This window comes from Lissotriton helveticus, chromosome 6 (genome assembly GCF_964261635.1).
Source record: "Lissotriton helveticus chromosome 6, aLisHel1.1, whole genome shotgun sequence".
Lineage (NCBI taxonomy): Eukaryota > Metazoa > Chordata > Amphibia > Caudata > Salamandridae > Lissotriton > Lissotriton helveticus.
Genome location: NC_136067.1, coordinates 98,758,307 through 98,772,235, shown reverse-complemented (window position 1 = coordinate 98,772,235; position 13,929 = coordinate 98,758,307). Strand labels below are relative to the sequence as shown.

The 13,929-nt window shown below is 45.8% G+C and overlaps 1 protein-coding gene across 1 annotated transcript in view; it reads left to right on the top strand.

Moving 5' to 3' along the window:
* Positions 1–13,929, top strand: part of LOC144762276 (ATP-binding cassette sub-family C member 10-like) — a 1,522,948-nt gene that overhangs the window by 14,288 nt on the left and 1,494,731 nt on the right. Inside the window, exon 2 of the mRNA XM_078647417.1 lies at positions 11,109–11,169. The gene's annotated coding sequence lies outside the window, so the exon portion shown is untranslated. The remainder of the gene's footprint in view (positions 1–11,108; positions 11,170–13,929) is intronic.

Here is a 13,929-nt window from a genome sequence, read left to right as displayed (position 1 = left end):
TGGTTTTTCACAAAAAAGGAAAACCTGAGAACTTAGCTGGGTATTACCGCCCTATTTCGCTTCTAAACGCGGACGGAAAAATGTACTCGAAGATTCTTGCGAATAGGTTGTCTAAGGTAATTACCAATCTAGTTTCCATTATACAGCATGGCTTTATTCCGCATCGTGGAACGGCGGATCATGTTCGTCGGGTGATCACTTTATTTGATTTTGTTAATGTTACCCAGGAGCCATTATGCTTAATTTTATTAGATGCCGAAAAGGCTTTTGACCGGGTCTCATGGTGCTTTATATGGGATGTAATGAAGCGAAGGGGGTTTGGCCCCGAATTCATAAAATCTGTGCAGACATTGTACTTGCAACCTACGGCCCGTATTAGTACCATGGGACTCGTGTCAGACTTAGTACAAATACAGAGGGGTACCAGGCAAGGCTGCCCCTGTTCTCCTCTTTTATTTTCATTGTACATTGAGCCTTTTTTAAGAATGCTGGAGGCTTGCTCTAGGATTCCATTGGTGGTGATGCAAAACTATCAATTCAAGGTCCTAGCATATGCAGACGACGTGGCAGTTGTCACGACATGCCCCATAGTTGCAATGGAGGAGATTGAATCTATTGCCGCTAATTTTGGGGCAGTCGCTGGCTATAAATTGAATGCTTCTAAAACCCAGCTACTATGTGCCAACCTGCCTAAGTATTCTGATCCACGGGTGTGTGAGGAAGTCACCTATCTGGGGATTAAACGAAGGGTCTCTTCAATGGCCCTGGTCAAGTCTAATTGGGAGGACTTAACATTAGGGGTGAGGAAACAGTTGGATCAGGCGGAATGTCTCCATCTCTCTTTAGTAGGGCGATGCAGCCTACTAAAAATGATGATTTTGCCACAAGTATTATATTTTTTCAGGTGTGTTCCTTTAGAAGTCGCTACCACTAGCTTAGTACAACTCCAGGCTCTTTGTATGCGTTTTATGTGGGCCGGTGGTAAGGCCCGCCGTGCTGGGCGTTTTATGATTTTACCTAGATATTTAGGTGGTTGGTCAGTACCAGATTTTACTCTTTATTATTATGCCTGCATGCTTCAAGGGATGAATGTTCTGGTAACCGGTGTTGGTCCTCTGAATATGGCAGAGTGCCCGTCAATTTACCAGATGCTACTAGGTGTGAAGGCTAAAAATTGTCTGTTACTACATCAGGAATGGACCTACTACAAACGCACACGTTTTAAGGTACTGCTAGCCACATATAAAATCTGGCGGACATTAAGGAAAATGTTCGGAATAGGAAAAATTTCTTGGTATACACCCTTGACGTCTCCAATATTTCTGCCAATTGATTTATGGGATAGGGTGGTCTATGTATGGTGGCAAAAAGGATTAAGGTTAGTGGGGGATTTTTTTGCTGATGGATCTCTGAAATCTTTTGACCAACTTCGTATACACTATCAGCTACCCAGGGAGAATTTTGCAAAATATTTGCAAATGAGGAACTTCCTATCTCAAAAAGCCAGCAATCTACAAGCTAACCCTCTGATAGAGGATAATACAAAATCTGCAAAAATAGGAGTGCTATATGGCCATTTACTGAATACTAAGGCGAATGATTTACAGCAACAAAATGTTAAATGGGGGAATAAACTTGGGAGGCAGGACATACGGATAGAAATCTCACTGGAGATGGCAATAAATGTCTTCCTTTCGGCAAAATTATCTGCACAGCATTACAAATCCATTTTTAATGTATATTATACGCCTGACAAGATTTCGAAATGGCAGGCTGATACTATTGGGAAATGCTATAGGTGTGGATACATATCTGCAGACGATCTCCATATTTTTTTTGGGTGCTCTCGGTTATCTCTTTTACTTTCACAGATAGAGAATTACCTAACAGCTACTTTAGGGTTTCCCGTTAAACTAAGTGCTACGCAGATAATGCTAGGTGCAGAAATGGGGCCGGTAATATCAGATCTATTACAGCCACATGTAAAACTAATATTCTTAGTTACCGCGGTATACCGACTCTTATTAGCATCTTGGTGGTTACAGCAGGAACCCCCCTCTTTTGAACTATGGAGAGCGCGTTTTTTTGCTGTTCATAATATGCAGCATAGTCTGTATGCCCTTAAAGGGCATAGGAAAAAGAAGCTTGGTCAACAGATTTGGGGCAAGATCACTAATCATCTAGAATCCACTGTCTGATGGTCTATTTCCGTCAACCCTTTTTTTAGTAGCCCTATATGTATCTGCCTTATTGTATTGTTAATTGCATTTTTTTTTATGTATCCAATGTGAGTAACATATAATCTCTAAAATTCATTTATTTCTTTTTTTGATATATATGTATCTGGCTCCAGGATTATTGATTTATTGATGAATTGATGTAATGAATGTCAATAGTAACTATGTACTCTGTAAATTATGACTCTTTGACGACTAACTCATGTATTTTGTAAAAAAAAAGAAAAAAAAAAGAAAGGACGGTGTCCTAAAGTGGCCCCAATATGGTAGTTATTACACAGAGATTTTAGATAATTTAGAAGTTAAACTCTTCAAGAAGAAAGCCCCGCCGGCGATGTTTGATTCCGCCTCTGGCGAAAGGAAGGCAAACAAAAAGAAATTAAATTAGCGAAGAGAAATAAAAGAGAGAAGGGTATTTCGATAATGCAAGCTGCTATACAGTTTAAAGATAATGAAGAAGAACAAGCGAGTGAGCAGTTGCACAGGCAACGGAAAATGGCGATTGATAAGTGTTATCCAGCTTTGCCACCTCATCAGCAAGATGCAACGAAGGAACTTGAGAAGGATCCTTTGATGTCTTATTTGTTGAGGTCGCCACCCCCTTACGTGCAGAGTGCTACAGCACCTCCGAAACCTTTAGTTGCGCAACCTCCGGTTGCCTTGCCTCCTGTTATTACGCAGCCGCCAGCTCCTCTTCAGTTGGCTCCTATTCCTCTGGCGCAGCCTTCTCAAGGGCCGCCGACTTTGTTACCTACTCTGTCTTTAATTTCTACGACTTTTCCGCCTGTTCTCGCTGCCTCCTCTGCTACTGCTCCTGCATTAGCTTCCTCTCAGTCCGCTTTATCTCCTGTCCTGTCGACTTCTCCTTCTGTCCGACAGAGAATGACGGATACTGTTACTAGTCTTTTGTCTCCTTTCTTTGGGTCATTAAGCACGACCCCTGTTTCAAAGCGTAAGCAGTTGCGTAGCCAACTGCCTGACTCCCAAGAGAGGGAAGTATTGGATCATTTGGCGCATACATGGGTCACTCGTTCTTTAAGATACGATGTAGAGTCTGTTATGGATGTTTTCCGTCAATGGGAAGCACCGAAGCAGAGATATGTTTTCGATAAGATGTGCACTTTCCTTCGTGAAGAATGGGAAGATGGTGATTTAGGACAGACTCCGTCTGAGTTGTTCCATGTACAGTCCGAATTCGCGAAAGGCACGATTGTGGGTCTCGACGTCGAAAGAGCGGTAGCGACACTGCTTTCGTTCAGGAGCGAGTCTCCTTCTCGGTCGTTGTTTGAGCCTGACCCTTCTGTTAAGAGGAAAGTGAGACAGTATCCTATGAGAGAAGTTCCTCCTGTATGGAAGGAAGCAGTTCAGGCTGATGCCGCTCATAACATTGATGCCGTACCGGCTCATTTTCAACGTGTTTGGGTACATGTTCCGTGGAAGCGAGCTGAAGTTTTGGCTCTTAAGCAGACTTTGCCTGACCCCCGTAAAAATCCTGCAGGATATTATAAGGAATTATCACAGACTGCAGACTCATGTATTATGAATCTAGCTGATATAGACATGTTGTTTGGAAATGTGGTTCCCCAGCATTTATGGGGATTGATTCGTCACACGGATCATGCGCAGGAGTTAGGTGATACCTGGGTTAATATTGGTGCTGCGGATGGTAGACCAGTTGGTGGTGCTAAACCTGAGCCTCTAGTTGCAGAACTTCCTGGTAGGATCGTTACTTATATGAAGACTTTAATGCCTGCTATGCGAGTAAACTGGGACAAATTGTCTGCGTGTAAGCAGAAGAGAGATGAAAGTGTATCTGATTTCTTCACTAGGTTTGAAGAGACGTTTATTGACCATAGTGGTCAAGACATGAGTACGGAAGGTGGTCAACGGTTGTTTGTTGATAAGTTTGTGCATAACTTACTTCCCGAGTTATGTACTAAATTGAAGGATTCAGAGAGTTCCTGGGCTGTTTCCTCATCAGCACAGATATTGGCTACTGCACAGTACTACGAAAATAGGGATAAGGATGAGAGGATAGAGCAGACAAGAAGACTAAAGAGTTGAAAACAAAGGTTCTTTTGCTGCAAGCGTATCCGCCTCGTAGTAGCCAACGTGATTATCAGCAGCCTCAGCAGTTTCAGAGAAACTCGCAAAGGTTTGAGCCTTCTCAACCTCATTTTCCTATAGGCCCTAATCAGTGTGCATATTGTAAAGAAGAGGGCCATTTTAAAAATAGTTGCCCGGTTCTGTTACAGCGTGTGAATGGTGTTCCTGGTGTGAGAGGTCGAGGTGTTCAGCAAGCTTCTAGAGGTAGGGGACGTGGTGTGTTCCCCCAGAATGCGCGTTCCTTTCCTCCACAAAATTCAATGAATTGTTTTGATCAGCAAAATGATGCGTCTGGTAGGACGACTCAGTACTATGCTGACGACTACTACGTTGAAGGTGAGAATATGGACGGTAATGATTGCTAGGACAGCCATAGACAAAGAGAGGGAGTTGTTTCAGTTCCAGTAGATCAGAGCGGACCTTATGTTGAAGTGATTACATCAGGTGTGTCAGAGCCTTTTCTGTTGGATACTGGTGCTGCGAAGAGTTCTATTATGCACTCTAAACTCCCTGGCGCACCTTTGTCTGGCTTGACAAATGTTTCAGCAGGATTTTCTGGCGCCCCAGTTAGAAACCCGATTTCTAGTCCTTTGTCTCTTTCTGTTGGACCTTGTGAATTGGAAGCATCCCTTATTTTGATGACGGGTTGTGGTGAGAACTTGTTGGGATTGGATCTATTGAAAAGATTGTATGCGACACTACAATGTTCTCCTTCGGGAGTACAACTTACATTAGGTAAGAGAGTGATCTCTCCGATGTATTTGTCGAAAGACCGACTCCCGGCCAAATTGTCTTCTCTGCCTGATACTCTTTGGGCTACTGGTCCTAATGATGTGGGTCTTTTGGAGATTCCACCTTACGTTGTAACGCTTAAAGCAAATGTTAAACTGCCACGCATTCCTCAATATCGGATTTCTAGTGATGGTGAAAGAGCGTTGTTAGCGATCATCTATGATCTAATTGAGAAAGATGTGATTGAAGAGACGAGAGGTAATGTGTGATACAGTCCTGTTTTGCCTGTCTTGAAACGCACTGACTCTTCTCAGCCACCCATTTACAGGTTTGTGATCGATCTTAGAGAGGTTAACAAAATCGTCGTGCCACAGTTTCCAGTTGTCCCGGATATTACTGCTTTGTTGACTTCAGCTACTTGGTTTTCAGTCATCGACTTGAAAAATGCTTTCTTCAGTATTCCAATTGCTGAGGAGAGTAGAGATATTTTTGGCTTCTCTTTAGGAGGCCGAAGCTTCCGGTTTAAAAGAGCTCCTCAAGGCTATTGTGAGAGTCCTTCTATCTATAGCCAGGCTTTGAAAGGTCAACTTGATACTCTTGTGTTGCCTGCTGGTGCTGCTCTTATTCAGTATGTGGACGATCTGTTAGTGGCCGCTGATGATGAGAAAACTTGTAAAGAAGCTACTCTTTCTTTGTTGCGACATTTGTCGGACTTGCATCATAAAGTGTCACCTTCCAAGTTGCAGTATTGTTGCCAAGAGGTGACCTACTTAGGTCATCTCTTGTCAAAGGAGGGAAGAAGGTTGACCCCAGAACGAATTCAAGCGATTGCGCGAATGACTGTACCAAGCACACAGAGAGAAGTGCGTACTTTCTTGGGTATCGCGTCATATTGCAGACAATGGATACCACATTTTTCTCTGCTGGCCAAACCTCTGTTGGCATTGACTCATAAAGATACACCGAATCCCCTCCCGTGGTCTGACGATTGTCAGAAAAGTGTTTCGGAATTACGTGATGCATATTGTGTTCGGCTCCTGTGTTGGGTACCCCAGACTATAGCAAGCCGTTTACGTTGTATGTGCACGAGAGAGAGAGGGATGTGCGTTGTCAGTGTTGACACAATCTTTTGGGGACAAGCAGCGTCCATGCGCGTATTTCTCGTCGGCGTTGGATCCGGTAGCTAGAGCGTTGCCGAGTTGCCTGAGAGCCACAGCGGCAGCAGCTGTTTCTATTCGACAGTCTGCTGGCTTGGTGATGGATAGTACGTTGATTGTGATTGTTCCACATGCAGTGGATACATTGTTGAACAGGACCAAGACACAGCACTTAACTAGCGCTCGATTGTCAGGTTATGAGTTGACACTCTTAGCGAGCCATGTGCATATAAAGAGATGCAACACGTTGAATCCAGCTACGTTGTTGCCGATTTCAGTCGAGACAGATGTTTCTGAACAGCATGATTGTTTTCTTAGGACAGAGGAGGAAACAAAAGGGAGAATAGACCTTAGGGACACTCCTCTTTCAAAGTGTGATGGTACCTTATGGGTAGATGGTTCGTGCTTCAAGCTCCCGAATGGTGATACGACTGCGGCATATGCTGTTACGACTTTGCATACAATTGTTGAAGCTACACGTATCCCACATAACTCAGCTCAAGCACCAGAGCTGATTTCATTGACAAGAGCGTGTGTATTGTCAAAAGGGAAACGAGTGACTGTGTACACTGATAGCCAGTATGCGTTTGGTGTGGCTCATAGTTTTGGACGATTGTGGAAAGAGCGTGGGTTTCTGACTTCGCATGGAACTAAGATTCAGCATGGTCAGTTGGTAAATGAACTCCTTGAGTCACTTACTTTGCCGTTGCAAGTTGCGATCGTGAAATGCAGTGCACATAAGAAGGTGACGGATGACTTTGGTCGTGGTAATGCGTTTGCAGATGAAGTTGCGAAGGAAACGGCAAGGGATGTGATGAGTCGAATGTATGTTGCGGGTCCGGCGAGATGGGTTCCGGATAGAGGAATGTGTGAAGATACGATAGAGAGTGTGAAGTCAATTCAAGCTGAAGCTACAGAGAAAAAGTTGAGTGTATGGAGAGAGAGTACGGGTAAATTGGATCCGAATGGTTGTTGGGTCGAGTTGTCAGAGCATCAGCGATGGTTGTTACCCGATGCGTACGTGCTTGCAGTGGTTACAATGGCGCATGGAATGGCTCATATCAGTACGAAAGGAATTTGTAAATTGTTGGCTCCAGTATGGCAAAATGCTGGAATTCCTAAGTGTGCAGAGAATGTGGTCAAAAATTGTATGGTTTGTCTGATGTACAATCCTGGCAAGGGAACTCCAACTCCAGCTGGTCATTTTGCGCCTCCGACGTATCCGTTCGAGGTTTTGCAGCTAGATTTCATCCACATGGAGAGGTGCAACAATTTGAAATATGTACTCGTGGTTGTTTGTGCCTTTTCAAGATGGGTAGAAGCATATTCCCTCGAAAGATAATACTGCCTTGTCTACAGCTAAAGCCCTTGTTAAGGAGTTTTTCCCTAGGTACGGTTTGCCGAGAATGGTCTGGAGTGACAATGGGAGTGAATTTGTGGGTCAAGTGATGAAGAGAGTATGTGATGGTTTAGGAATTCGTCAGAAATTCCATGCAATTGAGCTGCTGCGTTTTTATTCCAGACAACGCTCTGACAGTGTACCAAGCCATTTCCAAGCTGCATAAGATCTCCGAGTCTGTGCATGTGGACGAAGGAGATTGGTCGTTGATGGGATGGTTTTGGGGATTGTTATCCACTTGGGGATGGAAGATTCTGATGATCATTGGGATGGTATTAGCTATCCTTTTCCTGTTCTGTCTTTGCGTACAGTGTGCCCCTGCTATATGTGGCCTTTGTGCTACTTCGTGTTCGAGGAGACCTGTCCAGAGAGAGTTACTAAGTACTAGGATGATGCTACAGCAACATCTTGATGATCTGATGAGTATAGACCTGGATTCAGATTGACGTGAGTTTAGGTTATTGCCTATGTAAGGGCAAAAGGAGGGTCTGAGGTTCCGTGAATTCTGACCCTGGGTCATAATGGTCGTGGTTCTGTTACAAATTTGGTAACAGCGAACCGTAAACAGTGAGCTCAGCAAGCATGAGTGTTTCCGTCATGCTACACTGATGGATTCACTGTGTATTTGACGATTTTGTTCTGAAACCCTTGGGTTCCATTTTTTGCATGGCAGCCATTTTATGGTTGCCCTCACATAGGCCCATGACTATGGTTGAACAAGTCTCTGGGACACGTGCAACTTAGCTTGAGTTTGTGCTGACTCCTGTTTGACCTGAAATGAACTGACCCTGCTGCCTGAAGCTGACCTTGCCATACCAGTTCTTGCCCTTTAGCTGATCGAGATAGAGATCAAAGAGCAGGACATTGCTGAGTTTATGATACACGCCACACCTTTCTATCTTGCGTCTCATCTGTTTCTGTTCCTTCTTTATGGCCTATTTACGATGGGGATGTGCCTGTATTTATTATGGGTCCGATCGACCTGTCTGATGAAAAATGTTAAGTTTAACCAATGGTTGATTTTGGGCTGGACAAACTGAAAAATGGGCTTGTCATCATGATCCTGTTTTTGTCGTGGAAACATGTGAGTGGTCAAACTGTAAATAAGGAATGTTTGCCTGAAGCACAATTTTTTGTATAAAAAGGGATGGCTTGCTTTGTAAAGTTGAGCAGTCTCCTGAGAACATACACCATGTTGTACTTCTGGGATCTCTTACTGGCTGCAACTAATAAATTTGATCTTTGACGTCACCAAGAAGTACCCCGTGTCTCTGTATTCTAAGACGGGTGGACCCGGAGACTTTGGGCGTTTCCCCTGGTGCCGCCGGGTCTTAACCCGGTTCTTCACCCTTCCCTCACTCCCCTTCCCTCACTCCCCTTCCCTCACTCCCCTTCCCTCACTCCCTCCCTCACTCCCCTTCCCTCACTCCCTCACTCCCCTTCGCTCACTCCCTCCCTCACTTCCTCCCTCACTCCCCCTCCCTGACTCCCCTTCCCTCACTCCCTCACTTCCGCCACACTCACTCCGCCTCCCTCCCTCCATCACCCTCCCTCTGTCTCCCTCTGTCGCCCTCCCTCTGTCTGTCTCCCACCCTTTCACTGTCTCCCTTTCTCTGTCTCCCTCCCTTCGCCCCCCCCTCGGTCTCCCTTCCCTCCCTCCCTCTCCCTCTCACTCTGTTTCCCTACCTCCCTCCACCTCCCTCTGCCACCCTCTTCATCTCACCCTGCCTGTGTGTGCCCGGGCTGAGACAGCTTTCCGGGCACACACAGCCGCACCCAAGCACTTCACAGGTCTTTAAAAGACCATTTGCATGTTAATGGCACTTTGTTGTAGTTCACCTCCTCTTAGCGCCCCTGCAGCTCCACTCGGACTATTGCCGGAATGAATCACCCGGCCCCCACAGAGCAGCAGAGTCTCTGAGTCGCGCGCCGGTTGCAGACACTCTTTAAACATTGTTTTCAAAAACACGGGTACAATGTCTGCAAGGTCCGCGGGCCGCCAGGGAAGGCTTGCCGAGCCGCTGGCGGCCCGCAGGCCGTACTATGAGTACCTGTGCTGTACATCGTCCAGCAGTTCTAGCCCATGGCAACACCTCCAGGGACCCCACACCTTACAAAACGTTTGGGGGCATCTCCTGCTGTAGTAGGTGGTACGTTTTGCGGCCATATAGAGATCCATACCATTCCTCCACTCCTGTATCCTGGAGACTTCTTCTACCCCCCACCGTCTGGCAATATCTTGTTTAGCCACCACCAGGCCAAAAGAGCTAAAGAGTAATTGAGCCCTATTGGCATCAATGTCGTTCGGGGATTCCTGAAGGGCAAACCCTGGCTCAGTCGGCAGAGATACCCCTACCACAACACTCAGCTCCCCAATAATCCCGCTCCAGTAAGCTTTTAGAACGAGGAATGACCATATCCTATGAAGGAAATCACCCTTGACATCCCTGCATTGAAGAAAATACGGTGTCTCCACTCTGACCATCTCATAAAGTTTCTCCCTATTATAGTATATTCTATGTAGAATGTTGTATTGGACAAGGCGCAGTTTTGCTTTAATGGCCACTACTCTTGAGTGCATCAGTGCTGCCTCCCAGTCGATGTCTTCCAGGGAGCCCAGGTCCCCCTCCCATCTCTTGCATATTTTCTTACTGTTATCTAGTATGTTATTATTTATCATTTTGTATGTAAGGGAGACTGCTGTTTCTGTGACGTCTTTTGTAATAACCGTCCCTCTAGTGGGGTAAAGTCTGGTAAATCCGCACACTATATACCCTCTTCCAGCAACGCATGATATAATTATGCATACCTAATAAACTGGGACCCCTAGAGCCTATACTCTGTACTGAGAGTGGACCAGGATTTGAGTTTGCCTTTGTTCACAATATCGTCTACCGTAGAGATGCCCACCAAGTCCCAGGTCCCAAACCCTTTCAGTTTGCACAAGTCATTAAACCGGGAAACATCCTTTACAATGCAACTTTTACCACGCAGTGTCTTTACGACGCAACTTTTACAACAAAACCATTACAACGCATTTCGCTGGGGGGCGCTTTAGGATAGGGAATAGGTTTAATTTACTACCCAACACCTTCCCTACTATCCACGGGGACTGGAGTTGGAATAGTAAATTAAACTATTCACTATCCAGCGCCCCAAAGCACTATGCGTTGTAAAGGCATGCGTTGTAAAAACAGCGTTGTAAAGGCATGCGTGGTAAAAGAATGCGTTGTAATGTCATACATCCCATTAAACCACCTCCCCTTCCAAAGTGGCGTTGCCCAAGTGATCCGTGTGTCTACCCCATCGCTTTTGTCGCCCTGTCCCATACCTCCAAGGTAACCTGTGTCGCTACTAGTAGCCGGGAGGTTCCCTTGCCTTCTCTTTCAGTTTAGAGAGATAAATGCAGGACCAGGGAACAACTTTTAATTTGGCATGAGGAGGCCTGAATCCTTTTCTTCTTTTTTCCCTTTTTAGATTATCTTCTGTCAGACCGAACTGTACGACTCCTACCCTTGGAGAAAACAAGAAGCCTCTGGTAAGTAACGTGATCTGAAAATACTCCTTATTTTCTCTAGTTCTTCTTCCTTTTTATTTGTGTGTTTTTCTTTGTTCTTTCTTTTTACCCTATTGTCTTTAGGCTGTCTTGTGCAAGATTCCTAAAAACTGTCAGTGAACTTCACTTCATTCATTGATGTGTTGGGGATGAACTATTACCAAAATGTAGTAGTTGAAAAAAGTGTGAAAAAGGAAAAGGCATGTTGTGAGAGCTTTTTTGGTGTTATGAGCATCTCCCACACTCGTTTCTTAGCGAGCTTTTAGAGCATGTCAACTATTATGGTGAAAGATAGGAAAAAGAAAATTCATTTCATCCTGCAATTTCTTTATGAAGGCTTCTCTCCCAAGTGACTGTAGGTTTATACCTGCCATGTGTATCCCAAAAAAACCTTACACTCCCGCTCCTTCTTGCCTGTGAGGTTAGCCGGGTAAGTTCAGAGCTGTACCCTCCCCTTAGGACACCACGAAAGGCCTGTGAAGCAGCTGCAGACCCTCTCACCCACTTGGGTAAGACAGGCTTCTCCTGGAGCATGGTGTGAGCCTGGCACCTTCCCAGGACGATCCTGCTGAGGGAGGCACGTCTTCTGATAGTGGTGCCTCTCTCAGGTGTTGTATTGCTTTCCCTTCAGAACACCTGAACAAGATTTTAAAATACCAGGACACAACATGAGCACTCTTCAAAATAGGACTCTACACATTTTATAATACCCAAATACAACCTAAACAAAGCGTAACACTTGTGTTCGAGGCATGTGGGCTGCTGAATTCATATCTGTACATAGATCGCCGCCTAGTGTTGGGTCCGGATGATTGCACTTTGTTGTCTTGGAAGAGTCTTCGAAGTATCACGAGATAGGTGACTCCTCCCCTGGACTACAGTGCGCATGGGCATCTTCTCCATCCTCAGATTGTTTTTTTCCGCCATTGGGTTCGGATGCTAACTCGAAAACAAAACTTTCTAAAGGCCAAAAGGCTTCGACTTCGACGGTATTGTTCTCGTTCGGTACCTCTCTACTCGATCCAGCTTTCCATCTCGAATCGGTCGTCGACGCCACGTGAGCCGACCGTCGATGGAAAGAAGCCCTTTTAAAAGGTGCCCACAATGCCACTCCAAGTTTCCACATGCTGACAAATACTCAGTATGCAACAAGTGCCTTTCCCCAGACCATAGGGAAGAAATCTGCCCGGCCTGCGCCCAGTTTCGGTTGAAGAAACCCATACAGATCCGACGGGCCGCTAGGCAAGAGATGCAGCGACAGGCACCGGAACAGGACAAAATCTTCGATGATGACCAGGAACTACCGGACGCTACAGACTCGGACCTAGAGATCGTCACCATCGAGGACTACTCGGACTCCGATGACGAGATCCCACTGGGGCAAATCGTGAGTGCACTGCCCCCGACACCAATTAGCCCGTTACCGAAGGCTCCGGTCGAGGCATCGCCAAAAGGCCTTAGCCAAGGTCATAAAAAAGTTTCGCCAGCCCCGCTATCTGACTCGGCTCCGAACTCGAAACCGAGACCGAAACCTTCAGAGAGCCTAGGGCCCAGTACCATTGTCCCGAAGAAGGTTCCAGAGCCAAAAAAGGTCGTCGACCCGAAGGGCGTCGAACCGAAAAAGGCTGTACAGCCAAAAAGCGCTGAGCCAAAAAAGACTGTCGACCACAAGAAGGCCGTTCAGCCAAAAACCGTAGATTCCGAAAAGGTAGTCGAACCGAACAAAGGCACGCAGCCTAAGGGCGCCGAACCAAAGAAGGTCGCCGACCCGAACAAGCCTACTGGTCCAAAATCCGTCGACCTGGCAAAGGTCGCCGACAAAAAAGGGACAGTACCGAAGCCCGTAGCACGGCCGGAAAAACCTGTCGAGCCAAAGATAAGTGCTCCGAAGCCACCAGTCAATCCGAAAAAGAACGTCGACTCGGAAAAGGACACTCCTCCAAAAAAGCCTACGGAGCACAAAAAATATGTCGACCCGAAAGTTCCAGTCGACCCAAACTCACTCGTCGATCCCGAACAAGGGACCGAGCCGAAAAAAAGCAAAAAAACACCAAAATTCGTCGAAAAAGAAAGTGTTACCGACCCAAAAGAGTCTAACACTCAACCCAGGACTGTAGAGGAAGAACTCTTCATCTCAGATCCATCAGACGACCAAGCAAAGATATACATCAATCCAGAGACTGGTAAAGTTACCATCCTGCACAGAAAGAAGAGGCCTTTGGACTCTGGCTCACAGTACCCTATTCCATTAAAGAAAAAGGACTTTGGTACTTCTCCCTCTAGACCCTTCATCCCTTTTCAGCCTATCATGCCTACTACACCCTTTAATCCTTACATTCCTCACTCTCCTTCTCACCACGGGGACAATGAGGGTAACACGGGGGATGAGCTACAGCCCCAATATGATTTCCCACAATATCCTCCACCACAAGAGGAACCATGGGAGGAGCCAACAGACCCTCACAACACCCACCCCATCCCTGATGTACCCTCTTATCCTACTAAGTCATCACCTACAGATGACACCATAGTCTTCAATCAACTCATAGACAGGGCAGCACAATTCCACAATGTAGATATGCATAATGACCCTGTCGAGGAAGACTTCTTGTTTGACACCTTCCCCACTTCAGAAAAAAGTGTTAGAACACTTCCCATGCTAAAAGGAGTTCTAAAACATGCACCTGACATATTTAAGGATACAGCCAGGGCACGGGTAATCAACCCCAGAATAGAAAAGAA